Source organism: Lissotriton helveticus, chromosome 4_1 (genome assembly GCF_964261635.1).
Source record: "Lissotriton helveticus chromosome 4_1, aLisHel1.1, whole genome shotgun sequence".
Taxonomy (NCBI): Eukaryota; Metazoa; Chordata; class Amphibia; order Caudata; family Salamandridae; genus Lissotriton; species Lissotriton helveticus.
Genome location: NC_136063.1, coordinates 962858039 through 962885242, shown reverse-complemented (window position 1 = coordinate 962885242; position 27204 = coordinate 962858039). Strand labels below are relative to the sequence as shown.

Genomic DNA, 27204 nt, shown 5'->3' with positions numbered 1-27204 from the left:
CCCCGCGGCGGCCCTAGCGGCCAAGATGGATACAGTGTTGGCAGCGGTGGAGCACATAGGCAACACGCTAGAGCAAACAAAGGTGCCCCTGGAGGCCCAGATAGACAAGGTCACGTCGGACTTTACTCTACTCTATGCCGATCACCGCAAACTGGTGGAGTCCGTTGATGAGCAACGCCAGTCGTTTCAGTAATTGCAGCCCGTGGTGCAGAACCATGCTTCGGCACTTCAAGATATCATAGGCCGGGTCCATGTGCTGGAAGACCGCATGGAGGACGCGGAAGGGCGCTCCCGGCACAACAACGTCCGGGTGGTCGGGCTGCCGGAAGGTGAAGATGGGAAGGACCCGGAGCGGTACACCGAGAATTGGCGGAAGGACCTCCTGACCCCGGAGGTGTTGTCACCGCACTTTGTGGTAGAAAGAGCGCACAGGGTGCCGGCGCAAAAGCCCCGACCCGGAGCCCGGCCTCGCCCGTTTCTCTTCAAACTGCTCAATTATCGCGACCGGGACGTGGTGCTGCGCGAAACAAGGAAGCTGGATAACCTGACTGTGGGGAACAGCCGGGTGTTGTTTTTCCCTGATTATACGGCGACAGTGCAGAGAAGGAGGAGCACGTACCTGGCGGTGAAAAAGCAACTGAGAGAATTGGGACTGCCGTACTCCTTGCTGTTCCCCTCCCACCTCCGAGTGATCCCCAAGGAGGGAGCCCGTTTCTTTGACGTGCCGTCTGGTGTCTGGGACTGGCTGGAGGAGACAGGGCAGTGGAAAGGCACACGACCCGTGGGCACGGAGGAGGGGGACTGGCAGGTGCAGAGAGCAAGGAGACACAGGAAGCTGGGCGCTCGCCGTGGCCGGGGCCCCGGCCCCGCTGCACCTAGCCCGGAGAAAATGCGGCTGGAACGGCAGGAAGCGCTTGAAGCGGTTGTGAACCTGTGAGCAGAGCAGGGTGCGGCCCGCAGGGCCTCTCAGACGTGCAGCGAACCAGACACGAGTGGCCCGTTGTCCCCATCTACAGTGCTCTCTGAAGACACGCCATGCCTGTTGTGACGTCGCAAACAGCCGACCTCCTCATGTGATGGAATTCGTGGCGGGCATGCAAAGGCCTTCATTTTTGATTATTCAATTGACTGTGATGTATTTCCCATGTGATTCCTGTGTGCGCTGAGGTGCTATGTTTGCTTCTTTCCACACGCGCATGCGCCGCTGCGGCAAGCTGCGAGGTGGGTTGACCGCAGGTACTGTCACAGTGCCGGGGCTAGCAGGTGCTGGGTGCTTGCTCCACTAGCGGTCTCCCTTGCAGGTGTCCCGTACTGGCCGGATATTGCTATAAGCCCTAGATACCCGGAGCATCTTCCGCGCTTCTAAGTGCTATGAATTAGGGGTATAGGGTACTGCGGTTGTTGGCAGCGCACGCACCCAGACAGCAGCTGCGCTGAGTTAGGCCTCCATTGTGAGGGGGATCTTGTTGAGGTTTGGACGTAAGCCCTGTTGGGGACTCGCCCTCCATGTTATGGTGTTTGCGATTGTTTACACGTTTCAGTTGCGGCACACTGACTTTCCCTTCCCCGCTGGCGCTTGCTGGGCCCCCCCACCTGTGTCCCTCCCTTGCCCTGTGCTCGTGCAACACGGCTTGACACATGACACACACTAACATCATGACCTGGAACATCCACGGTATGCACACCCCGTTGCGGCGCTAATCTGTGTTTTCCTACCTACAACGTCATGGGGTGGGGACTGCACTCCTTCAGGAGACGCACATGACACTGACCGAGCTAGAGAAACTGCGCAGGCGTTGGCGGGGGCAGATCTTTGGCAAAACCTTCTCCGCCCATGCGCGCAGCACTCTGATTTGGGTAAGGGCGGGTGTCCCCTTCATCTGCACGGAAACATTGGTAGATCCTGCGGGCAGGTACTCTTTAGCGGGGGGCGATTGAATGGTCAGGAAATTCTGCTGGGATCCCTTTATGCCCCGAACACAGACCAGCCTTCCAATCTTGAAGGCCTGAACCACATCCTTCATCCATATACTGGTCTCCCTTGGCTGCTTGGCGGGGATTTCAACATGGTACTAGACATGCATTTGTACAGGTCCTTCCCTCCTCTCCGAGCTGCGACAGTCGCATCAAATGCGCACGCATTTAGTGATTGGCTTGCGCACTGGGGGGTGCATGACCTCTGGCACATGCAGCACCCCATAGCTAACATTTTCTCCTACTACTCCCCAGTTCATGATTTGCATGTCCGCCTAGATCGGATAATAGGTACCCAGTCGCTGCTCCCACTCCTTGTCAGAACAGAACACTTAGGGAGAACGCACTCTGATCACAATCCCCTATGGTTTCGGATTAGTTGGGAGGCGGAGCGCCCACCTGTACCCACATGGTATTTGCAGCCTGCTGCGCTAGACGATGCTGAGTTCCGATTCTTGCTAGGCATGGCCATCCTAGCTTACTTTGAGGCCAATGAAGGGACTGCGAGTAGCGCCTCGGTGGAGTGGGAGGCACACAAAGCAGCTATTCGGGGACACTGCATGGAGGCCACATGGAAGATACGTAAACCGCTATCGGCCTCCCTGGCGCACCTGGAGTTGGAGCTCCTCCGGTATGAGAAGGAGGGCGAGGGGTCGGGTGAGCACTCGCGCAAGCTAGGTGACCTGCGCACTCGGCATGCAGAGCTTATGGAGTAACTGCGCTGCCATAATTATGCGGCTCATACGGCCAGGACTCATGCCAAGGCGGACAGGGCTGGTCGGCTTCTAGCCTGGCTGGTGCAGGGAGATGGACACGGAGCCCCCATAGGAGCTCTGCACATGGCAGAAGGGGGAATGGTATACACGCAGCGAGAAATCCACCGTGCTTTGACGGACCATTAGAATCAGTTGTGCGCTAGGTGAGTTCCTGGACGCTGTCATCTTACCGGTGGCGTCGGAAGAGCACAGGGGTGAACTGGATGCCCCCTCACCCTGGAGGAGGTGGGAGATAGGATCCGGAAAATGGCGGCGGGAAAAACTCCCGGGCCGGATGGCCTCCCCGCCGAATATTACAAAGCAAATAGGGATATTTTGGCGCCCCTGCTTCTCCAGCTGTACAACACCGCTATTGGTGACGGCTCGTTCCCCCCGTCTCTGCGGGAGGCGTTCCTGGTGTCCTTATCCAAGCCTGACAGGGACCCTACTGCTTTAGGTTCGTACAGGCCGCTGACAATGCTTAATGTGGACTATAAGGTCTTCGCCAAAATTCTTGCAGAGCGGCTTGCGGCAGTGGTCCCCCATCTAGTGCACTCGGATCAAAACGGGTTTGTGCCGGCGAGATCCACATCCCTAAATCTCAGGAGGTTCTTTAGGGTGGTGTCTGAAGCAACCAAGGAATGGCCCCGAGCGGGGTGCCTGCTAATAGACCTGGAAAAGGCCTTTGACTGCCTGGAGTGGGGTTATCTAGCTGAGGTGCTCTCGCGCTATGACCTTGGTGTGGGTTCCCTACAGATGGTTCAGCTCCTCTACACCAATCCTTTGGTTCGGGTGCGGCTAGGCCCATACATGCTTCCCCAACTCCTGTACTATTTTGTCAATTTGCCCCTTTATGTCCCGGCCTCCTTCTTTTCATCGCTCAATGCGACAATTGGGACTTCATTTGGGGCACGTCCTGGCACCGATTGGCACTGGTGAAGCTGTTCCTGCCGACGGATGGGGGTGGGCTGGCCGCCCCCTGCTTTGAGCATTACTACCTGGCTGTGCAGCTCCAATGGATTGCCCGCTGGCTGACGGACAGAGGTAGAGATGACACCGCCACAGTTGAGCCGCCGTATTCCCTGTAACGTGTCGTCAGGCTTTTTCACCCTCCGGTAGCCCCTGCGAGGCACACTCCGCTGCTGCTGGCGGTGGCGTATAAGTGCTTCCGCAGAGCCCTCTTCCTTACCCGACGGGTGCATCCATACGTGCCGGCGGTACCTTTGGAAAGTTTTCTGGGAGGCGAGGGGGTTCTCACACGCCCTATGTTGGAACACTGGAGAGAAGCGGACATCCAGATGTTAGGTGACCTCTTTAGAGATGGCGCGTTGGTGGTGTATGAGACGCTGGTCTCCAAAGATGGGCTTCCCCCTGGGGGATTCCCGTTACATCGCTCCATAGCGGCGAAAGTGACTGCCCGGTGGGGAGACGTGACCTCGGAGCCTGAACAGCACTTAACCATGCAGTACCTACACGTCATGGGGAGGGGCAAACATCTGGCCCGTTGGTTAGCCGGGTTGATGAGGACTCACACAGGGGTTCTTTTGGCTCTGCTCAGGGGTAAATGGAAGCGAGATTTGGGCCGGCAACTATCCGATAAGGAATGGGAGAGACTTCTTAAAAGCCCGGTGCGCATCCCCAGAAATCTGTGCTTCCGCCAGATACAACTTTATGTTGTTCATAGGGCCTACCTCACGCCTGCGCTCCTTAATAGATACTTTCCCCGCGCAGATGCATCCTGCCCCAGATGCGGAGAGTTAGATGCAGCGATTCTTCACCTTTTATGGCATTGCCCTAGTTTGGGCTCCTACTGGAGCGTAATAGGCGAGTTGCTCCGCAGGTGCACTGGACTTATTATACCCTTTGACTGGCCGGAATACATTCTGCATCAATTTAAGAGGCCGCCCAAAGACAGGGCGTCTTCCCGTTTTTTAGACTTGGGGATGGTGGTGGCTACGCGCCTCCTCACAAGGCGTTGGAAAGCGGGTGACCCACCAAGTGTGCAGGTGTGGACCTCCTCCATGCAGGCATGGGCCCGGGCGGAATGGATGGCCATTCGGAGGGAGGAAACGGTGGGACTCCGCAAAGAACCTATGGCCGAGCGCTGGGAGCGCATGCTAAGCATCTTGCAGTCATCTGGAGAGGCTGGGGACATGGTGCTGTGGAGAGCTAGGCAGCGCCCTCTAGGACTGAGGTGTACTGTGGGCTTTTCTCCTGGTTAAATAGGCGGTTGGTGCTGTCTTCACCTTCTGGGGTCATGTTGGTTTTGGTTGTAGGCCCAAATGTGATTGAAATGTGTGCGTGCGCGGGGGGAGGGGGTCGGCGGTGGCGGGGGTGGGGGAGGGGGGTAGGGGACTACCATGTAACTGTGTTGTTGAATATGCCGCCATTGTTTTCTTCTTTTTTTTTCCTTTTGTTGCTTATCTACAGTTGTTGTAGTAAAGTCATGTTTGTGCACAAGTCGGGTGTTGGGATGATCCACCCCCAATTCTGCCAATGCCAACAAGCTTAGTGCGTGGACAGTCATGGACCTAATTTGGGGCGGCTGCCCCGGCAATTTGCGCCTACGCCAGTATTGGGCGGTTATCCTCCCTACCCATCACACACGTGACATAGTATTCCTCACTTGTATGTTATAATGCCGCTGACTGTGCATTCACCATGCCCACTTACTGAGCTGACACTGTTGAAATGTCTAATGTACTGTGCACTTTTTAAAAAAATGCTAATAAACAGATTTGACTAAAAAAATGAGGTGTCTTTTAACCTAACAATTTTAACTGTTTTTTTTTTACCTAGAACTTCTTAACAATGCTTTTTATATCTACAAAGTTTTCTTAGTAACAAATATGTGTTTTAATATTTGATTATAATAACCATTTGCTATAATACTTGTCTCTCCTCTCCTTTCCTTACTCAATCTAGAAGTTATATTTTTTTCTCTCTTATATTGCACATTGCACTTTATCCTGCAATAATATTGTATTAGGCTTAATGATGTAATTATATATTCTATTTAGCATTGCACTATATCCCACTAAAGGACTTTGAGTAGGCACAGGGAAGTTAACTTGAGAAGGAAGTCAAAGCTTGCTTATTTGAAACGTTGCAATTTTATACTACAAAAACATTGTATATAGTTTTTTTATGATGAAATCAGGCGTCCGGGAATGTGGATGAGTCGATGGAGGCATTGTGGATGGCTGTTAGTGCTTCACTGATTGGTAGGATTCCTTTGGTGAAGGCGCAGAGGGGGCAAATTCAGGTCAAGCCCCGGAGTGGGTGGTCTTCCTGGAATCGGTGTGTTTTATACCTATTGGACAGTTTTCCTGTGAACTGCCTGTAGTTGTGCAAACTGTTCAAATTCTTTGTTTTTATTACGTGTGCTCTTGCAGAGAAAGTGTTTTTCATTTTTGCCATTCCCCTTACCTTTTGGAGATAGCCCTATACTGGATCATCCTCTGATTTATAAGACTTTGATTTAACATGATTTGCGTATTATTTGTTGCTGAAGCATTCTGATTTTTAACTGTCAACCTGATTTTTGCTTTCTGTGAGTCATTAAATTTTAATGAACATTTATGATTTGATATTAAAATATTCCCTGCCCTTTTAGTGGAGATTAATGTTCTTCATATAATATTTAATGTATTGATTTGTTGACCAGGCTCAGGTGTAGCAGCGGCTCCTCCGCTAAGGCGGAGGCGCGTTGCCCAACTGCTTTTCCAGTACAAAAAAGGAAAAATAAAATGATAATAACACGGTGATTTTATAATTCTATTCTTCCGTGTTGAAGCCTGTTTTGGGGACGGGCTTGGCTGTTGTCACAGCCAGCAGAGGGAGGAGTAGGAAATGTAAACTTAAGTGTGCATGACGGTTTGGGCCGGACAAACAGTCATGCGCACTTATCATGTACCACACCAGGCTGAATTGCACAGCCTGGGTGGAGAACGTGCACAGGATCCCAGTCCTTGTCTGAGTGCTGAACCACGGTGCTCAGACCATGCTGGTGACAGCAGCATCGTATTTGGGTTAGGGGAGCCTGTGTGTTTCTTGCTTCTGGGAGGAAAGACGATGGACAAGAGACAGCAGCATGCAGAGGTGAGTGTTTTTTTTCTTTCTTTTTCACCCCACGCCCCGCCACCCCCGTCCCATATCAGACGCCACTGCTCAGGTATGGAAACCAAAATCCTTAAAGGATTAACACTGCTCGCGGTCCATCCAGAGAAGCACTTAAGGGTTCTAAAATATGCGTAAAGAAAAGCACTCACAATAGCAAGTAGAGAAGGCTTACCCCAAGGTGTGGTAGATGGTTAGGGACTAAGTTACATTTTAACTCTGTATTGCCAAAACTGTGTCTTTTCTGAGGTTTAGGGTATAATTTAGAAGGTAATATTGCATGAAACCCTCAAAATAACTCCACACCACTCAGGGACCAATTTATGAAGAGTCTCCGCACTTGCGGCGGGATCTCAGTAATGAGAAACTGCAGTGCGGAGATATTGCTACGATTGCGGAGCAGCTGCCAAGAGTGCTGGGATCCTACCACAACTGCGGAGCTTCTGTCACGAGTGCGGAGGCTCTTTTTGAATTGGGCCCCATGTCTACAAAATGTACATGATTTGCTCCACCTACACCATGCATGCCAACCCACCCGATACATACAAAAGGGGATGATGGACGGAGCGTTTGAGCAAATCAAACACTCACACCTAGTCAACTGATCTGGGTTTAATCCATCACCATTCTTTAGCTCACTCCACCACCCCAGTTCAGACATGGCCATATGCAAATCAGTCTGACCCTGTGCCTCATGGGAACAGTCCAGCCCGAACTGCCAAAGCCATGTCTTCCCTGGACCGGAAACAAGCATCGTGGGACCGGTTTCTGGCATTCAGCCGTCATCAGCCAGGCTAGCTTGAATCCAGTGGCAAAGTGAGCAAGGGACTCACGTCTGAGCATACCCTGCCAACCCACCCGATTCAGGCAGGCAACTACCGATTTCAAGGTTAGTCTTCCGCCTCCCCATCCCTGCATGCAACGACCCGATTCTCGGGCGGGCTTCAGACTCTGCAGGGACTAGTCTTGTGTAACTCTGGTTATGCACTGCCAATAACTTGCACCTGCAGGCAAGTAAGTGCACAACATTTTTGCCACAATCTCTCTGCCTGCCGTAGCGATTTAATTCTGCACCTGAAAGGTAAGGAAAAAAAGTACATTTGCATTTCTGATGACCAATTGACCCGATGCAAGCTGCAACAGAAGTTAATGGGAGAATACATTCTCCCAAATATTTTTTATAAATCGCCCACTTTCTGCTTCCAAAATGTTTTTATTCACCTCCCTAATGCCCCCCCTCCCCACTCACTCTGCTGGCATGAAAGTAGCAGCCCTCAGCTACACCTCAGACTATACTTTTGTTCACCGGGAGAATGTTTGTATCACTAAAAACCATTGGCAAAGCCAATACTACCTCGCACGTTTTGTTTGTTTTAGAGACTTGCACAAGTGCCACCTTTGCCTACGTAACGTTTGTTATTGTGCTGGAGTGTCTGCCTTCTATTGCAGTATTATACCTCTACTTGTATTTTGTACGTTTTTGTAACCTGCACCCTTATCACTTTTTTCTCCTATATTGCACCGATTGCTACCTGATGTATTTTGGTTGCTCGCTAGTGTCACTTTTGATCCATGTAACTTATTGTTTGCTTTTGTATTTTGTTCCTGTATATCATTATTGGTCCTTCTGTGAAGCGCTCTGACACCTTCGGGTAAAGTCCTCGCTATATAAAATTGCATAAATAAATAAATAAATATATATATATGTCACAAATGTGTGAGCTATTGGCCTTGCCAATGCTTGGTTTTTTTTACAGCAAGGGGCGATTCAATGGTTCAACTAGGATCTAGAATGTTGAACGGACGCTGGGACTAGACCACACATCTCCTCAATCAACACAACCCTATCATTCGTTCACAGTCTAACGCGAAGGCCACCTAATAGGAAATGAACAGAGCTAACAGCAGCCAGGAGCAGGGGGGGGCAGAGGGGAGGGTCAGGCACCCAGAGGGGAGGGGCCGGTGGCAGAGGGAGGCGGGGCTAGGGAGCAAGAGTTGCAGAGCAGGAACAGGGCGCTGTGTGCAGATGCGAAGCAGAGGAGCCGGATCTCTTAAGGACGGTGTCCCTTCCTCTCATCCCCCGTGCACCCCCTCTTCAGAGGCAGCCGGACAGGCCACCCCCGAGCCCCGGGTTGAAAGAGAGGTGAGAATACGAGCAGAAGGAAAAGGGGCGATGCCTCCACTGCCCGGGGAAGGAGAATTGAGGGCGCCCCGGGTGCTGTTGACTCTCTAGACAAAGCTGCCACTGCGATAATCCCCCCTACACAGCCGCTAGCAGCTGGCCGAGCCCCCCCCCTCCCCGGTCTGGGCACTGCTTGTAAAGCCTGCGGCGGATAGAGCACAGAGGCGGTAGCAGGACAGCACTGAACCGGCATTACAGCCCCGGCTGAATGTGCGCGCAGCCCCCTGCTCCGCATTGTTGTTGTTTTCCTCTTGCACCCAGGCGCGCGGCTGCCGACCCTTCCTTGGACACCCCCGCTCCCACCACGGTGCCTTCATTCACGGTGCCGTCTGGCTGTCATGTGCTGGCTGTCATGTGCGTAGCGCGAGATACATTCTGTCTGTGCTGGACATGTCGCTGGTGCTGCCTGTGTGTCATGTGGCTGGTGTGTGTGATGTGGCAGAGGCGCTGTGGGTGAGTGTGTGGGATGTGGCTGGCTGGCCCTGTGACGTGCGGCAGGTGCCTCTTGGCGTCTCAGTTGTTAACTCTGTGGTGCAGTTCCTGCTGACTGCTTCGTTGTGCCTGCCTGCTGCTAGGTGAGATGGTGACCAGTGGGAGCTGTTCACATTGACACCGGCACGTTAACTTAACTGTTGTGACGTGGTCCCCTCTGATGGGCTGAGCCGGGAAGTCAGATCACACCCTTCGCCATGGGGCTAACTTTGAATATACAGCGCGCAGGCGTTGCGTGGGCTGGTTTCAGAGAAGGACAAGCTTGGATAACTTTGATTGAAAGTTGTGAGGGCAGGGGACTGACTTTCTGTGGACGGCTGAGCCCACTTCGAAATGCAAGGGGCTTATTTCTCAGCATTGGAATATACTGGAGTGATGGTTTGTGTTTGAACTGGGCAGGCTTCACCCGTTTGAATACATTATCAGGGTTTCTTGTGACTAAGGGGATGTTGAAGTGCAGATAGAGACAGCAAGGTAGCTCTGTGCGTTAATGCTCCGTTAGCTGAGATTTTTTGTGGAACCTACAAATCTAAAAGATTGAATCTTTCCAGGGCTGTCATTCTATCAGATTTATGAGGACAAGAAAATCTGTGTTGTTGACTTGGGTGATTGAGTCTAAGGTGAGATGAATAGAGTGGAAAAAGAATAACTAGGTAGGATGAACGCCTTATTCCAGGTCTCCAAGAACATTGCTTTCAGCCCTGAACTGTTCACTTTGCTACCATGTGCAACGGCATCTCCTCCATTTAGGGTGGAGGAGTGTCGCCCCATTGCTGGAAGTGCAGCAAACATTAAACATGAAATGGTAATTAAACCATTTTATTCCCATTTTATTTTTCATCCTACCAGCCAAGCAGAGTCAAAGGGTGGAGAGGGGGCCAATTTAATGGTGACGGATAGCAGCAGGGATGAGTGGTGGGTACAGGCGTCCTGCGACGGGCAGTCTGACATGCACACTTTATTTCTCTCCATCCCGATCTGTGTTGCACAGCTGGGTGGAAAACCGGCACAGGCTCCCAGTCCCTTAGTGAGCGCCAAACCAGTCTGCTCCAACCAATCCTGGCAGTTCTCTCATGCTGGTTAATAGTATTACCAGCATGAGAGCAGCATCTGGATTGGTTAGAAGAGTTCACTAGACTCTAGGAGCCTATGCTGGAGCCATGGACTGCCAGGACGGAAGCTGAGTACCAAGGCTTTTAATTTTTTTTTTGTTTTATGTACTGACTCACTGACAGGAACTGTACAAAACTCTCAAATCCAGAGCTCACATTTATGGCCCGTTAAAAACACTGTTTGGAACAGACTATGATTGAGAGATTTGGCACTGAATCCAAAGGCATTGCAGGTTTCTGTCAGTGCCTGTCACTGGGACAAAATTCTCCACTGTGCTGCCCTATCAATTTAGTTTGACAGCAGCCACCACTGACCAGATGTGTCAAACTAATTAGTTTGATGGAAGCAAACCAAGACTACAACACCAAGAATGCATTAAGTTGGCACATAAAAGCCCAAGACTGGAAACATTGTCCATAATGACATGAAGTGAGGTGGGTGCCCTATATATGGGAGGACACCCACCTCACTTTTCAAGTGATCTTTCCCCAGAGTTTCTTGTCCTGCTGAAATATATACCTTTTCAATAATGATATCTTGTTTCCTAAAAAGCATTGTATGGCTTATATCTGTTGTTTCTAAATGCTCCAATTAGCTAGTATAATTTTGTACCCAATATATTGTACAGAGGTGGGGGAGCCAACAAATTAACAGGGAGAGAGCTAAGGTCATGGGCCATGCTCGGGTCTAAGAGCCTGTGCATGAGCTGAGACCTGAAAATAGTTGGGAGCCAAATCATGCAACAAACATCATGTGATTTTTGATTCTTTGCTGATGATGTTAGAGGGTGGGTGGCAGGAAGAAGCCACATTAAAACTTAGCTTGTTTCAGGCTCAAAGGTCCGAGAATACTTGAAGGTGAGAAAGGCCCAGTTCAGTTTAATAATAGTGCAAATTGGCATCCATTGTACCTTGGGGGTAAGGAACTGTAAGAGGAGAAAATTAATGGGACATATAATAAGGTTCTATATTTTAATAAAGGTTGAGAACCACTATCGGAACCCGCAAGCAGGGGCTACTGGGCCTGAACTTCAGAGTTGTGGCCTTTTCCTTCCGGGACCTGACCTACTACTGTCTCTGAGTAATTGGACCAAATACCCCTTCAGCTCTTGACTGTTAGTGGTAGCACGGGTCGAGCAGTCCAAGGCTCCTCATGGGAGGTAACTGCAAGGTATGAAGGCTCACAACTCAAAATACCCAGTGTCCCCAATAACTGGATTTTCCAGTACTAATATTAGTATAAAATCAGTATTTATTATTTATGCAAAATGCAACACATTAAATAAGTGCACAGTCTCCTCTTAAGGGGAGCACCCTTGCTCTGAACTGGACCATATTCCCCCAGCCAGTCCCTTCACCTCTCTCCTTCTCTCCACTCAGATTCTGCACCCCCAGGTGGAACTCGGGAGGTGTCCCCAAGTAGGCCTAAACTAGCATGCACATCAAGGGGTTTCTTTAGCTATAAAGTCAGCTCTTGGGTGCAACACCGGCCCTTTAACACAAGCCTATACAAAGGGCATTCAGCCCTGTTTCATTCTTACACAACTGTGGTCTCTTAAGTGCCTGGGAATCAGAGGCTCTTCTTCCACAGCGAGCAGTGTTAACTGCGTTCAGTGGGGGCAACGCTTATGAGACTGCCACTGTTGGTGGCAGCCTTTTGGTGCAGAAGTACCTTCTTCACGTACCTTTGAGTTAATTGGATGAACAGCAGCTTTTGGTAGAGAGACTTGTGGTCTTGTTCCTGAGTTCGGCAAGGGTCCCAAAAGTCCTTCTGGCCCTTGTCTGGAATCCGAGGTTCACAGACATGGGACACGGTCCCGTTCTGGATGGATCGTCCAGGCAACGGCCCCTGCAGTCTTCAGTGGCCCCCCTCCTTGCACAACAGGATGGAGGTGAGGTCACAGACAATGGCACCAGCCCACAGTCTCAATTTCATGGACAGTGACCCACACAGTCTCAATGGCGAGGGGGCCGGCCCTAGCAGTCTTCGGATGGCCCCGTCCTAGCATATGGGCGTTCACAAACACAAGCCTCAGCCCCAGTGACACAGGGAGCCAGCTCCCAACTTCGTTGCAACCCCATAGGGTGCTACCAACTTCCTCCAGAGAGCAGATGTCTCTCTTGAAACACAGGTCCCAACTGGACCGGGCACCTCACACATTGCTCACCTGGATCCACTCACCAGTATCCCGGCTAGGCCTCCCTCGCCCCAGGCTTTCTCCTCTTCCTCACATGATCCACTGGTCTTGGTAGACGGCATTCTAAGTCCTCTTACCCTCCTAAGAGGCCCCTGGACTTGGCACAGGCAGGCAGAATGCTGGTGCTCCAGGTACAGCACAAGTTTTCTTGGCGATGGTCCCTCACCCATATGGGAGACTGATAAACCTTGGCAGACCTTGGTCCCCAGTCCTGGTTCCAGCAGCAAGAAAGTCTTGGTAATCTTCCCTTTCCTGATGAGACAGTGCTGTTCAACCAAGTATGCGGCATATGTTCGCACTTTTATAGTCCAAAATCAGACATATATGTGCTTTAGTGTCTGGCCTTTGGAGTTCATGTTGGGGTGTCGGCTCCTTTCAGGCACCTTCTCCTCTCCATTGTCCTTTGTCAAAGGGACAGTCTGCCACAGCAGGAGAAGCTCAAATTCTGATTGACCCCCATCCTTGTTCAAGGTAGTAAACTGGGATGACACCTAGCTACCAGCCTCCTCTGAAATATGACCCATAAAGTTTCAAAGGACTAAGCCATCCTCTCTACCAGGATCCCTGATAGTGCCAACTTTATCACTCCCATCGTCTCCCCGACCCTGAGCCCATTCCCCACTAACTATTCCTGTAATCAAAGAGAACTTTGATGTGCACAGAGATTGTTCTGCTCTTCTTCCTTCAGCATGTGTCTCTCTCCAGCCCTCAGGAATTTCAGCAATATAGATCTCTTCTCTGGAGGTTGCAGTCCACACCTCTCAAGCCTCTCCAGGCATTGAGGTTCCAAAATGGAACCTACAGGCCTAAAAGTTATGTACCATTCACAGGGCGACTCATGCAACCCAGAACACGCACACCAGTATCACATGCCGTACGGCGCTACGTGCACTTCATGAAGGCCAATGGTGCGTTAAGTACACTGCCACAGAACGTGCACAAGTGGGCCAGTGGGCACCACTACAGTGATACAGGTAAAAAGGCCTGTTCTCATTACACATTCTACTGAACACAAAGAAGATATGCTGCCACCACTATGCGCTAGTCATTTAACACCAGTTAAGGGCAATGGGCCTCTATCTTCATGAGGGTAGCACTTGGTGTGCCCCTCCCAGTCTAAAGAGACTGCGTTACCATGAGAGAGGCCTAGGTCATGACTCGCATGCTTAATCTGTCTTTGCCCATGACCAAAAATTATTAGGGATCCAGATACCATTGCAGCTGGGGCCTTCAGGGCAGAGGTGCTCGTCTGTCACCATGCAGGGGACATTTCCGTTCCAACAGCCACAATCTTCCTGGGGTGCCATGATCCACAGCTGAATATATGGACACTCCAGTTTGGAGAGTGCCATATTTGTCTTTGTGAAAAAGAGTGATCAGACAATCACGTTAATCACAACAAAATAGTAACATCCAAATATTCTGTCATACTCTAATTCGGATTTCACTCTAAAGAAACAGCCCTTTAACTTTTTATATTTTCTGCTAATGACAGCTGCCTTCAATAATTTCCCACTCTGGATAGGCTATGTCTCAAACACACACAAGGAGATGGGAGGAATGCTTGCAAATCATCTCAGCCACTGACTGGTGCTCTGGGTAGGATTCCAACCCTTTGTTTTTTGCCTGCTGTGCGACTCTCGACAGAGGTAGCTTTATGCTATATTCAGTGCAGCTCTTGGGAACAGTCCATGCCAAACTGTTAGACGAGGCACCCTCCAGAAGTGAACGCAAGCAATCCAGTTCCATTATCTTTCCTCCTCCCTGTCCAATGTACCAGTCTGGTAAGATGAAAATTCCTCCACAAAATTCATGTAAGAGTTGCAGAGGACTTCTGGGTCCTGTATCTGCATTTCTGAACTTCTTGGGCTGGCTGCAAGTTTCCATATATTCAGGGTCTGCTGCAGGACTGGCTAGCAGAACTTCAACAGTTCGTTCAGGATTGTTCACAGCCAAGAGAAACAGGCAGCACTTAGCTCCATTTTACGAAAGCACCGCAGCAGCAGGGTCCTTCCAGCTCTGGCTCAGTGAAGGTGTTCAAAGAGCTGGGTAAGAGCTCCAACTTATATTACCATGTCCTGACAGTTTGGGAGCAGCCAAACCAAAATACAATGAACATGTCTGTTGCAATTTGAAAATCCAACTAAGTAGCTGTAGAAGATTTAACTCTTCAGGGGGACGTTTGAGAATATGCATGCAAGAAAACAACTACTAGCTCAGCATCAAGGCCTATTCCTAGTTGAGTCAAAGGAAACAACAGCCTTGACCCGCCACTACAATTACGTATCCAACGCCCGATATCCATGCTTTACCACTTCATGAATAATTTCCCAGATCGTTGTCAATGTCCGCATGAGACTCTTTGCTAAATGGACCTCCACCTGAATCTGTGCTCACGCTTGACACGTGATTTGCCCTGTGTATGTGTTAAGAATATTCTTCCTTTTTTTCTAGTGACATCCCTAGGTATCTGTTCTTCTCGCAGCGGAAAATCTGCTGAAGAGTGTCTGCCCAGCGTCGTTGTCCAGTGCTGGGGCATGGTTAGTCGGTGATTGGTCACATAGACACCTCCTTGTGTGTCCTTTCTAGCTGAATCTGGGTCCTCCTTGTTGATCTAAAATAGTTCCCAACATGTCTACAAGCATGATTGTCTTCTGCCACTCCCCACTTGAGCACCCCACATATTCGATTGTAGTTACGACAATTACGCTTATTTCTCATGCAAGGCAGTATTTGTTTAGCCACCACTGTTACTCTGGCCCAACGTTGTTCTAGTTCGTTAGTCCTTTCTCTCCGGGCATCTTCAGGACCCCCACTCTCTCACCTGGTTCATTAACGTCCTTATAATTCTCCAGCAGGGCTTTATTGAGTTCTGTTCTTAGGGAGCACATTTGGTGTCTTTTAGACCATTTTCCATGTCATCTGTATTAATAGCATCCATGTGGTTTGCAGACACACCTGGCTGTTTCTATGTTGTGCTCTGCATAGATCGTGGCCGAGCTCTAGTTGTTGATGGGTTTGGATGCAGCCTGCAGGAGCATTTACTTGAACGAGGGTTCCTACCTTCCTCTCCCTCCCTCCAGTCATGATAGATGAGAGCCAATTCACCCCGCTTAGTGACGCACCCTGCTCACTCTCAGTACATTTGCACCTCTCACAACACCCCTCAAACTCACTAGACATTAAAAATCCTCAACAACCTACTACTATTGAGTTACCACCTGTATTTGTTTTGCTGCTTTTGGAGTGCAGTTGAAATGTCCTATTGGCTTGTGCCACCGTCGTCCCAATCCTGCTTGATCCAGTCTCTTGGGATAGGCCTTAGCAATGTTTCATGCCTGTTTCAGCACTGCCCTGGTAGTAGCTGACTTCTATGTCTTTGACTATGATGACCCTGGTCTCCAAAGAACCCCTCTTCAGGCTTGCATCTGCTCTGTATCTATGCCCGCTTCTGTGGTGTTTGTCTATCTAGTTCTGCAGTCTTGTATTTCCTTTGGTCCTCAGCATCTTTTTTTTTTTTTTGACACTGAACCCTGTCTTTTAGTAGGTTTGGATTCGTCATTGTCTGGTATTTTCTTCAGAATGTTATGGACGTGTCCAGTGTGCTAGGGCTATTGATAGCTATGGGTTGAGATAAGAGACTTGTATGATTCCAGCTGCCTCTGGATACATATGTGTCACCAGGCCCCAGCTTTTTCGGGTTCTTCTGCCCAACATTCTCTGCTGTTGCTGGAAGACTATTGATGGCGCGAGATTACCAGTTTAGGATATTTCTAAAACACCATACTCACCTGGGCCCATAAACACACACACACACACACATACACATACACATTAAACCAGTAATCTATTTTCTACCTATCAGGAGTTTTATTTTCCTTATTATGGTCTATACCTGTACACCATAACTTACCAACTTCTTGTCACATCTAAAATTTCTATTTCCTGAGGCCAACGGATCAGGTAGTTAGAACAATAGGTATAAAATAACAATTTTACTTTTTCTCATGGAATAACCACAGACTCGGAAAAGTTTTAAACACTTTATCTATGCAATATTTTGAGAGTCAAATACCAGTACAGATCAGTAAATAATTTTTCAAGTAGAAATATAATGATCAAAGGAACACATCTTTAGAGACTTAGCAACATTTCTAGACATTGGTACCTGAGAAGGCTGAGAAAGGGAAAACAGTACATACCACACAGATTTATATTTACCTAGAATGTTGCGAGGACCAACCCCTGGCCAAGGGCTGGACAAAGAGATGGGCTCCCGACTAATCCGGTGCCAACAGGTCAGGACAGGTGCAGGACAGAACAGGTACCCTCCACTAAGTGCAACGCCAGCGTCACACCCCTTTCTGCAGCTACTCTCGTTCCTGTCTAATGGACAGAGTCTTCTCCTTCAGCAATCTCCCTAATCTTCATCAGAGTGCTCAACTAGCCCTCTGATTTCCGTGGTCATCCACGATCTTCTTCAGCGTACGTTGGGTCAGTGACAAGTCTGTGACTAGTCTGACAAACAAATTGACTAAGCCTTCCGTAGTTATACTATTTTCCAGGGTATGTACCACCCCCCAAATATTGCAATTTCTGTGTATTCCCTTCATTTGATTGGTCAGTAGGACGGGGAATGGTCATCACACCATACTAATATGAAGTAATTTCTTTTTAGTTTAAAATTGTTCTATGTTCCCACCCATAAATTACTTTCCCATGCCTTTATTCCTCCCAGCAATATTCACATTATTTGATATACAATGTATAACAATTTATTGAGTCTTCTTCCTTTGTTCGGGTCAAAAGGTAAAGTTCCCAAGCGTTTGGCTGGTTAGGAAGTCCTTGGCAGTGGTTCAATGTCGCGGCATGGAGTTTCAGGAATCCAAGTGCGCATGTGTAGGGTTCAGACAAGATGGAGAATCCAGTCACCCTTCAGGCCCAAATACGAGCTAATAATAAAGTCAAAGAAGGACAAGTTAGAATACGAAAATAAATGAATACGCTTTATACCACTTATTCCTACTCGAAACCCATTATTTTATTTGAACTATAGCATTAATAGATTAGCAAAGCATACGAGGTTTAGTTCAAGCAAAGCATATGCATTAGCATGTGACATTTAATGCGGCCATATTAGGCACTAATGCGCAGCTGCAAAGAATTCCTACCAAAAGCAAAGGACGTCTTACTACGTAGATGCAGTAGACGCATGCTCAGAAGAGTTCCCCCGTTTTTGGCAGCCATTTTAAGACACTTGAGTTACTTGTTAGTTAAAGCACATAGACAAGCTTTCCCTACATAAAGTAAATGTTGTGTGGTGCAATTAGTAGTACTTACAAAACATGTTGGTTAATTTATTACACGTTATTTCGAGAGGAGTGAATCCAAGCAAGTTTCTTTACATATGAAACCTTGCTCCATCACTACTTTATGTTTATCAGCAGTGTGTAGCAGTGAGTGAGCGAGCAGTCCCTTTCTGATTTATTGTTCAGATTGGGGATTCTCATTCCTGTTTGCGGTGTTCTCTGGCGTGCCACTGGCTCACCACGACCACTGGCTCTTTTGTCCGAGCCTGGCCAGTCGCAGCTGCTCTCCGTGGGCATTGTCTGCTTTCTCACCAGTAGTAGCCTTCCTTACGATGTTCAGATCTCATCCCTGGCATCGGTGCAGGTTGTTCATGTAAGCCAGCGCAGGAGGGTACCTTCTTTCTCAGGCGATTGAAAGTGATTTCTTCACTGATCCTCACTATATCTCTTCACTTGTAGGATCGCAAGAAGTTCAGATGCCCAGCAAGCGAGACCGTATCATTCAACTTATTGCCTTTCTGTTTACTTTTCTGTTTGGGTGGGAAAGAACACAAAGGAGATATGTCCTAGGTCACCTTAGACCTGTGCACGCCTGTAATAGTTCCATATTACAAGGTTTTTGCAGTCTGAACCTTATCACTCAAGTCGCTTGGATACACTCTGTGTAGGACACAGCTTACTGGAGCAAATTCAAGCTATAGCCCGTAACCAACCGGAACTGTTGGTGAACTGTTGTTGAAAACGCATAAAGTGAACCCTTTTCAGGCACTTCTTGATCATGTCACCTTCAATAGCTCAGCAGAAAGCACAAATTTTAAATACCATTTCTCAGTGGTCTTTACCAGGAAAAATATTTGTTTACTAGACATTGTCATGTCAATTTCAGCAGATTTTCACCTGATCTGTTTAGGTGAGTCTCATTTGTTCTGTTTATTAATTTTATTGACTTTTCCTGAATATTTTATTTAATTTGACAATATATGATGGACAAATAAGCAATGTTAAAAAAGAAGGATCATTACATTTACGACTTACAGTAAAATATGAAGGAAGGAAGAGATAAAGGAGAATGGCCAGAAAAGAACATCTAGAATAAATGGAAATAATATATAGTGTAGTTGATTGTATAGAAATGAACAAAGAAGGAAATTTTCATCAACATTGCTGCAAAAATCAAAAGTAAACCAGTGTCTGATAAAGTTAAGGATAGTAAACAAGCGGTTGGTAAAAGTCTTGATTATTTTGTGAAATTTGAAAATAATTTATGCCAAAGAGACTACTATATTCATGACCCTGACCGAACAATCAGTTTCTTGTGTTTGTTGCTTTTCCAGTCTTTCAGGTTTTTTATATTGCCTACTGAGACGCCTTTGTAAATCTAAAGGTCAAGCTATTTATCTTGTAATTTTAAGTGACTTAAGTTGTTTAGAAAAAGAGAAATAGGAACAAAATAAAGTTGGCTCCCACATGTTATTCCTTACTCTTCTTAACCTCTTGAGACCAATCACTCATTATCGGGCATGAAACAAACCTAGGCAGGTAACTGGCTTCGTTTTAAATTGATCTCCAACAAGGAAAATCATTTTTGTAAATGTATCCTGAATAATTTCAGTGGGACTAGTCATTTATTAAAAAGATTGGTGAGCCTGATTTATCGGCCAAACTACAGTTTTTTCGAAACCCAACTTTATCTTTCCTCAGAAATCTTTTTGGGCAACTTAAAGCAGCTCTGTGGACAAAAAAATGCCAATGGGAATATGCTTGAAATTGCCACACCTTGTGCTACATAGCCCAAGTTTGTCGCGGGCGAGCAGCATCTCAATAATCAAGTCCCTCGAGATCAGTTTGTTGCTCAATTGGTCCACCTCTTGATAGCCTTAATTCCAATTTCTTATCATAGCACATAATCTTAAGGTGATCAAGTGAGGGTAGGAAGGGAAAGGAAGAGCGAGGAAGTAGACCTGCAGAATAACATACATTCCTTCTTCACAATTTGGATCTGTAACAATTACGTACTATATATATACTGGATACTAGATCTCCTAGGGGTCTTAACACCAGTGTGGATTTCCACACACACTTATTATCCTAATTTTGCCTTTATGTTTTTCCTTCTAACTTGCCAGGTTGTCAGCGGTCAATGTACAACCCAACTGTATCCTGCTTAACAGTTGTGGGTGTTTGATAACATGACTCTGTCTTTAGGGCTCCCAGCAATCAACATAGGCATAGTTAAGCCATCCTGATGAACTGAAAATTCCAGCTTGCTAGTTGTTGCAGTTGACCCGTGTTTGTTAAGATTAGTTCATTAAATCATGAAATTGTAGCCCAAGTTTACCATCGTAGGGGCTTGTATTACAACACTTTAAACTTATGTGTTTACACTTTGACACTTATATTTTCTTCTCTTGTTTCACTTTAATTTACATGAATTGGTGGGAAGGTGGGATTTTAAACCCACTGGTTATTACAAGAGTTTGAACAGTTTTCTTGTGTCAGGTACAAAATATATATGAGCAGGTGATTTTACCCACTTGGGTTGTATCATTGTTATTATATTTTTTTACACAGGCATTATGACATTATCCAAAAATGCGAAAACACGGGGAAAATCCATTATAGAGTGTGTGACACTTGACAGTATTGTTTTTTGTCTTAAGATCACTGTGATTGTCTCCGTTGTTTTTTAAGGTTTTTTTTTATAAATGATTTTAATAATTATGAAATCAAATATTCCCTTCTAGCATTGTTGGTGTTTCTGCTTGTGTAAATACTGCTCGTGTACTATGACTAAAACTGTTTACTATGTCTATTACCTCACATTGGGAACCACCTATCATGTTTCACTATTCCTTGCACTTGCACTTTAAAAAGGTTGTGTCGCTCCCTTAACATCATGTGATCAAGGCCTCTGAGAAGGCCGAAACGTTATGCTGGTGGCGATTCTCGAATCCCCAAAAATATTTATTCACCTCAGCCTGGGTCAACTTTCGTTTTCTGAACTGGTGGTACCTGGTGGCCACGCGGGTATGCTGGTTCGTATGGGACGAGTGCGAGTCGTGTATATATCGTGTACCACTGACAAAGGCAGTAGCCGAAACGCGTCTGGTGCTCTGAGGGTCTAATATAAAACCTTTGATCCTCCTCCCGTGAGTGCTGTTTCTTCTTTGGGGAAGGCAAGAAGGAAGTAGCTACGATATATATATATATATATCTGTATTTATATTTATATATTTATATTAAAATAACCATGGGTTGACCTTTGACCACAGAGAAAGACCAGGGCCCAGATGTAGGTATCCAACTACCGATTTTCGGCCGTTACTGACCGATATATGGATACCGAGATGTAGGTCAGCTTAAAATACAGATTCAGTAATTTTACCGAATCGGTAATTTTACCGAATTGGTAAAATTACCGAATTGGTAAAATTACCGAATCTGTATTTTAAGATGTAGGTGGCACTGTGAACAGTGTCACAGGGCTTTAAGGATTCGTTATTTACCACCAACTATTAGTTGGGGGTAAATAACGAATACCTGTGTATATGCAAATCTGTGCATGTACACCTGTGCCATGTGGCACACATACATGCCCTTAGGGAATGTATGTGTGCCACATGGCACACAAGCCCTAATCAGGGGTGCAACAGGGTGTCAAAGTTACACCCTGCCACCCTTGAATTTTTCGGTATTTACCGAATCGGTAATTACCGATTCGGTAATTGACATTCATTCCTATGGGCCTCCAGGCCCATAGGAATCAATGGCAAATAACGATTCGGTAAATACTAAATCTTACCGATTCGGTATTTTTTACAGAATTTTTATCTAAATTGCAATTACCGATTCTAAAATATTTAATCGGTAAAATTCGGTATTTTAGAATCGGTAAAAATGATTTACCTATATCTAGCCCCAAGTATTTTCACTGTTTCTCTAACATTCCGATTGAATACTGCAATACAAAAGGTTATCTTTCTGAGCTTGTAGTACTATTTTCCACCTCCACTCACAAAGAAATAAATACCTACCAAATAAACAAAGAAGCCTAGCCTCACAGGGATTGAACCAAACCAAGACTGAAAGTACCCCTGTTTAGAATATCGAGAAGAAAGAAATAGATTAAGCACTCTCCTAGACAATATATTCCAAAAGGTGAAGACAATTATCCCTTCGTATGCCATTCCGGCAACAGCTTGATGAGCGACTTACAAGGAGCAATCCTTCACTCTGGTGCAGTCTCAAAGATTTAGAAGATAACAGAAGCTTACGTGGTGCAAAGCACCCCAGGACCTCTGAAAAGACGGCAGTCCGAACTCCTACATCAACACATGTATATTCTGCCTTGTGCTGAAAGCAGAAGCAGTCTTTACTGTTACCGGTTCAAGTGAATGCTCATGAGAACTGTAGTCCTGCATATCTGATCACTCGTATCTTGAGGTTTTCCAGTTAATTACAGAATGATTATTCAGATACCCACATTACGCCTCCTCCCACTAGGCATACCCATCCCACTTAGGGCAAAAAGTGTTACAGCAAAGAAACTGGGGTGGCTTAGTGGGCAAAAGAACAATGGATTTAACCCAGATCTTTTGACTGGGGGAGAATGTTTGCATTGCCAACATTCTTTCCATCATTTGTTTGCTGTAACACTTTTCGCCCTAAGTGGGATGGGTATGCCGTTGCATCAATGAGCAAGGGTGTCGTCCGCAGTAGCTGTGTTGCATTGCACCGCAGAAGCGCCTTGCATCCACGGAGAAGCGCAGCCGCTGTTGTCGCATCACTGAACAAGGGTGTAGCATCGAACGGAGCGTCTCGGATAGTCGGAGAAGAGTGTCATCGCCAAAGCCGCTGTCGTCGCATCGCTGAACAAGGATGTCGCTGCTGCAGCTGTCGCAACGAGTCGAGACATCTCGCAACATCGGAGAAGCGTGTCTCATCAAGAAGAAGACGCCATCTTTGTTTCATCGCACCGGATCTTCATCGCATCATGGCATTACTAGCCGCACGCCACGGAAGCGCAGTGAGAAAACGACGCATCACCATTCCTGCGAGCCAGTAACTGACGGATCACCTTCCCTGCAACTCTTTCGTTGAATAACATTACGCATCCAAAGGTACATTGACTCAAAGTCTCGCATTTTAAGATCTAAAGAGAATTAAGCTAATTCTACCATTTTTAAGTATAGTATTGTGGATTTTTGTCGTTTGTGGTCTTGTGTTAAATCTATATAAAAGATACTTATTTTTAATATACAACTTGTGTGGTGTTCATCTGTAGTGTTGTCACTGGGTTACTGTATGTGTTCGCAAATGCTTTACACACTGCCTCTGAGATAAACCTGTCTGCTTGCGTCAAGCTACCAAGCAGGGGTTATTTTAGGAGTGTACCCCCTTACCCTGACTAGACGCAAGGGTCCCTATTTGTCACAGGTACCTACCTATGCAATTAGAGACCCCCAAATCTAACACCTGCTCACCTCTTTATCGGTAGGCTGTAATCAAGGCCGTTCCAATCGGAGGGATGGGAGAGATTACTGATATCTACAGATGGCGGAACATGTAACTAAGCTTATGTCATAGAATGTCCGAGGTATTGCCAAATTTGAAAAGCATAGATGCATATCTGAAACGCTACAAGGTGTCCATTGAATTATTAACGAAATTCTCATATGGGGAGAATGCACACCCTGCCTCCGAAATTGTTGGAGAGGGCCATTGTATGCCACCTCGTACTCAAATTACGCCTGTGGTGTGTGGATTTGGGTGGCCTCTGGGGTGCCCTTTCTTCATACGGATCAAGTTCTGGGTTGGGAGGGTTGGTACATAATATTACTTGGGACCCTAGACAGCTGGGAAGTCTGCCTAGTAAACGTTCATGCACCTAATAATGATTGCCCCAACTTTTAAACTAAGGTTGTGATGGCTGCCAAGCCCCATCTTGCTGCTGACATTATGATGGTTGGTGACAGCAATTGTGTCCCAAATGGTGCTCTGTACCGAAATCCATCCAGACTGCATACTAAACCCCATCTGACTGGAGCTTTATGTGACTTAATATGAGAACTGCAGTTTCATGACATCTGGGGGGACCGACATCCACAAGAAAAACAGTTTTCATGTACCAACGCTATTGTGGGAACCTTCAGCCGACGTGACCATTGTCTGGTCTCCAGTGATATAACCCAAACGGTGTTAGGGATCTCATACCTGCCCCGATATCGTTAGGACCATTCCCCTGTCCTTTTAAGTTTTGGGAAGGCGCATAAACGTCCGGCGATACACCTCTGGCGGGTTCAGGTGAAGGTGTTGATGGATCCTCCATTCGAGGCCATGGTCTTCGGCACACTTCCGCATTACTTTCATAAGAACTGGGCCCCTTGGGAAGTAGGATTATGGACTGGGAGGCGAAGAATTATGTTCTCTGTGGGGTTTGTCTCAAGACAGCCGACCTATGAGGTCAAACAACAATTAGAAAGGGACATTAGTGTGTAAGCGCGATCTGGGAGACATAGTGTAGACTTGAAAAGCACATACTCACAGCGTATTGCCAACTCCACACAGAAGGAGATAAAACTGAGGCCTTGTGGGCCTGCTTGGTGGAACATGAAAATACCTGACAATACATGATCATGCAGGACGCCTAGTCTGGGCGCAATGGTCCATGAACAATGCCTTTTAGTCTTATTTGAGTAAAACCTATGCTAGACAGTTAGCATGTCAGTTAGATGACGTCAGGGACTACCTGGTGGAGGTCTCAGTCCCATACCTCACCTCTGATGACCGCGACACACTGGATAGGTCCATCATCCGTGAGGAGATATTCGCTGTGATCCCTGATTCAAAAATGGCAAAAAGGCAGGGTAGCAACTGCCTTCCAGCTGAGTTCTACTGCTTATACACAAGCCGATAAACTCATTGAGTTTTATGAGGAGGCCCTCCAGAGGGGTTGCCTCTCACCCACACTGCGCAAGTCCCTGATAGTGATGGTTCACAAGCTTGGCAAGGATCGGACAGTGGCCCCTGCATACAGACCTATCTCCCTCTTGAATGTCGATGTCAAACTCCTTGCCTCCTTCGTCTCTCCCGTCCCTCATAAATACAGATCAATTGGGATTCATCCCACAGAGATGCACTCCATATAATTTGATTTGATTTTGGTTTTGTATAGCGCTTGAATGCCCGAAGGCTTCTTGGCACTGCTGCTCTCTTGAACAGTGCTAGAGGGACATTGTTGCTGCTGATTACTCAAGTGTGAACATCCAGTTTTTTATAAATTTCCTGAAGGCCAGGAGATCAGAGCATTTGCGTATGTCCACTGGTAGACTGTCCCAGAGTGTAGTTGCTTTCAATAGAACGCTCCTACCACCTTAGGTAGCACGCTTTGCTCTTGGAAGGGATAACAGAATTGCGTCTGATGATCTGAGCTTTCTGCCTGGAGAATACCAGGCAAATTTTGCAAGAAAGTAAGTTGGTCCTAAGTTATGCAGTGCTTTAAAGCTTATGCATAAGGTCTTAAACTCTAGTCATTTTACTATAGGTAGCCAATGCAAATTGACCAATGTTTGTGCCGGCCAACTTACATTTGGGAATTCCGGAAAGAAGTTGCGCTGCCTCATTTTGCAGTGTTTGAAGTTTTTGTAGCGACTTTTTCCGGATGCCAATCAAGAGAGCATTTCCATAGTTCAACTTGGCCAGAATCAGTGAAGTGACAACTGTGTTTTTTAAGCTCATTCGGAATATATGGACAGAACTTCTTTATAAATTTTAGTGTGTAAAAAAGCAGAAGACGAAAGTGCTTTCACTTGATGGTCATCGAAAATAACTCCCAAGTTCCTTCCTTTCTGTTCTGGCTTTGGTAAGGGTCCCATATTCTGAGGCCACCAAATTAGTGACCAAAGGGATCTGTTATCACCGAATAATAGGACCTCTGTTTTACGACTTTTAATTTTAGGCAATTAGTTTTCATCCAGTGATCAATTTTGGACATACAGGAGCCGAATTTATAACCCACTTCTTCCTGTTCTTTGGAAATTGACACCACAATTTGGGTGTCATCGGCATAGGACACTACTGAAAAGCCTAAGGACATTATCAGTTTGACCAAGGGGCCGACATACAGGTTGAAGAGGGGGGGGGGGGGGGGCTCAATGAAGAACCCTGCGGAACCCCACATGGCAAGTTGAATTGTTTTGCGTGAAATTGCCCAAGGTTACATCGTTTGTTCTGTCTGTTAGAAAGTCTTTAAGTAGGGTCAGAGCTACGCCTCTTATTCCCAATTCCATTAGTCGGTTGGTCAAAATAGTATGGTTGACTGTGTCAAAGGCTGCTGAGAGATCGAGTAGGATCAGGACGGCTTGACCACCACCGTCCATGATCCACCTAAGTTCTTCTGAGGCGCTAAGCAAAGCTGTTTCTGTGCTGTGAGCCTTCCTGAAACTGTATTGGGAGGGGTCCAGCAAATTGTTGCTATCAATACAAGCCATTAGTTCGTTATTTAGAGCTTTTTTCAATAGTTTGGCCGGGTAAGGGAGTCTCGAAATGGGACTATAACTGCTCAGTTTCTTAGGGTCAAGATTGCTTTTCTTCAATAGGGGCAGGATAGATGCTGCCTTCCATTCGGAGGGTATTTGTCCCATACTGATCACTTTATTCAGGATTTTTGTGAGTTGTTTTTCGAAAACCCAGGGGGCTAGGTTTACAATTTGTGGGAGGGAAGGTTCTAAAGTGGACTCCGATTTGCATGACATTATACGTTTCAGAACCTGCTCTTTGTTAAGGGAAGAGAACCTATTCAAAATTGTAGGGGAGTTGTTCAGTTGGGGCATAGATTCTTCACTGTGATTTAAGATGAATGAATCAAAGACATTTGTGACTTTACTTTGAAAGAAACTAGGGAGGATATCACAGAAAATGTTATCTGCTGTGCCATCAGTTTTTGTGATCATTTTTGATAATTTTGTTATTGTACTTAACGGTTCTTTAGTTGAATTTTCTACTAGGGGAATTTTTTCAGTGTAGTACTTTGTTTTCTCTTTTTGTATAAGGGTCTTTTATTCG

General features: G+C 46.8%; 1 protein-coding gene across 2 annotated transcripts in view; it reads left to right on the top strand.

The window, feature by feature from the left end:
* Window positions 1-8845: 8845 nt before the first annotated feature.
* The window catches only part of SLC66A2 (solute carrier family 66 member 2), a 432790-nt gene continuing 414431 nt past the window's right edge, over window positions 8846-27204 (top strand). The window contains exon 1 of one of the 2 annotated variants that reach the window (XM_078687577.1): window positions 8846-8991. The gene's annotated coding sequence lies outside the window, so the exon portion shown is untranslated. The remainder of the gene's footprint in view (window positions 8992-27204) is intronic. The other variant, XM_078687576.1, reaches the window with a different exon arrangement.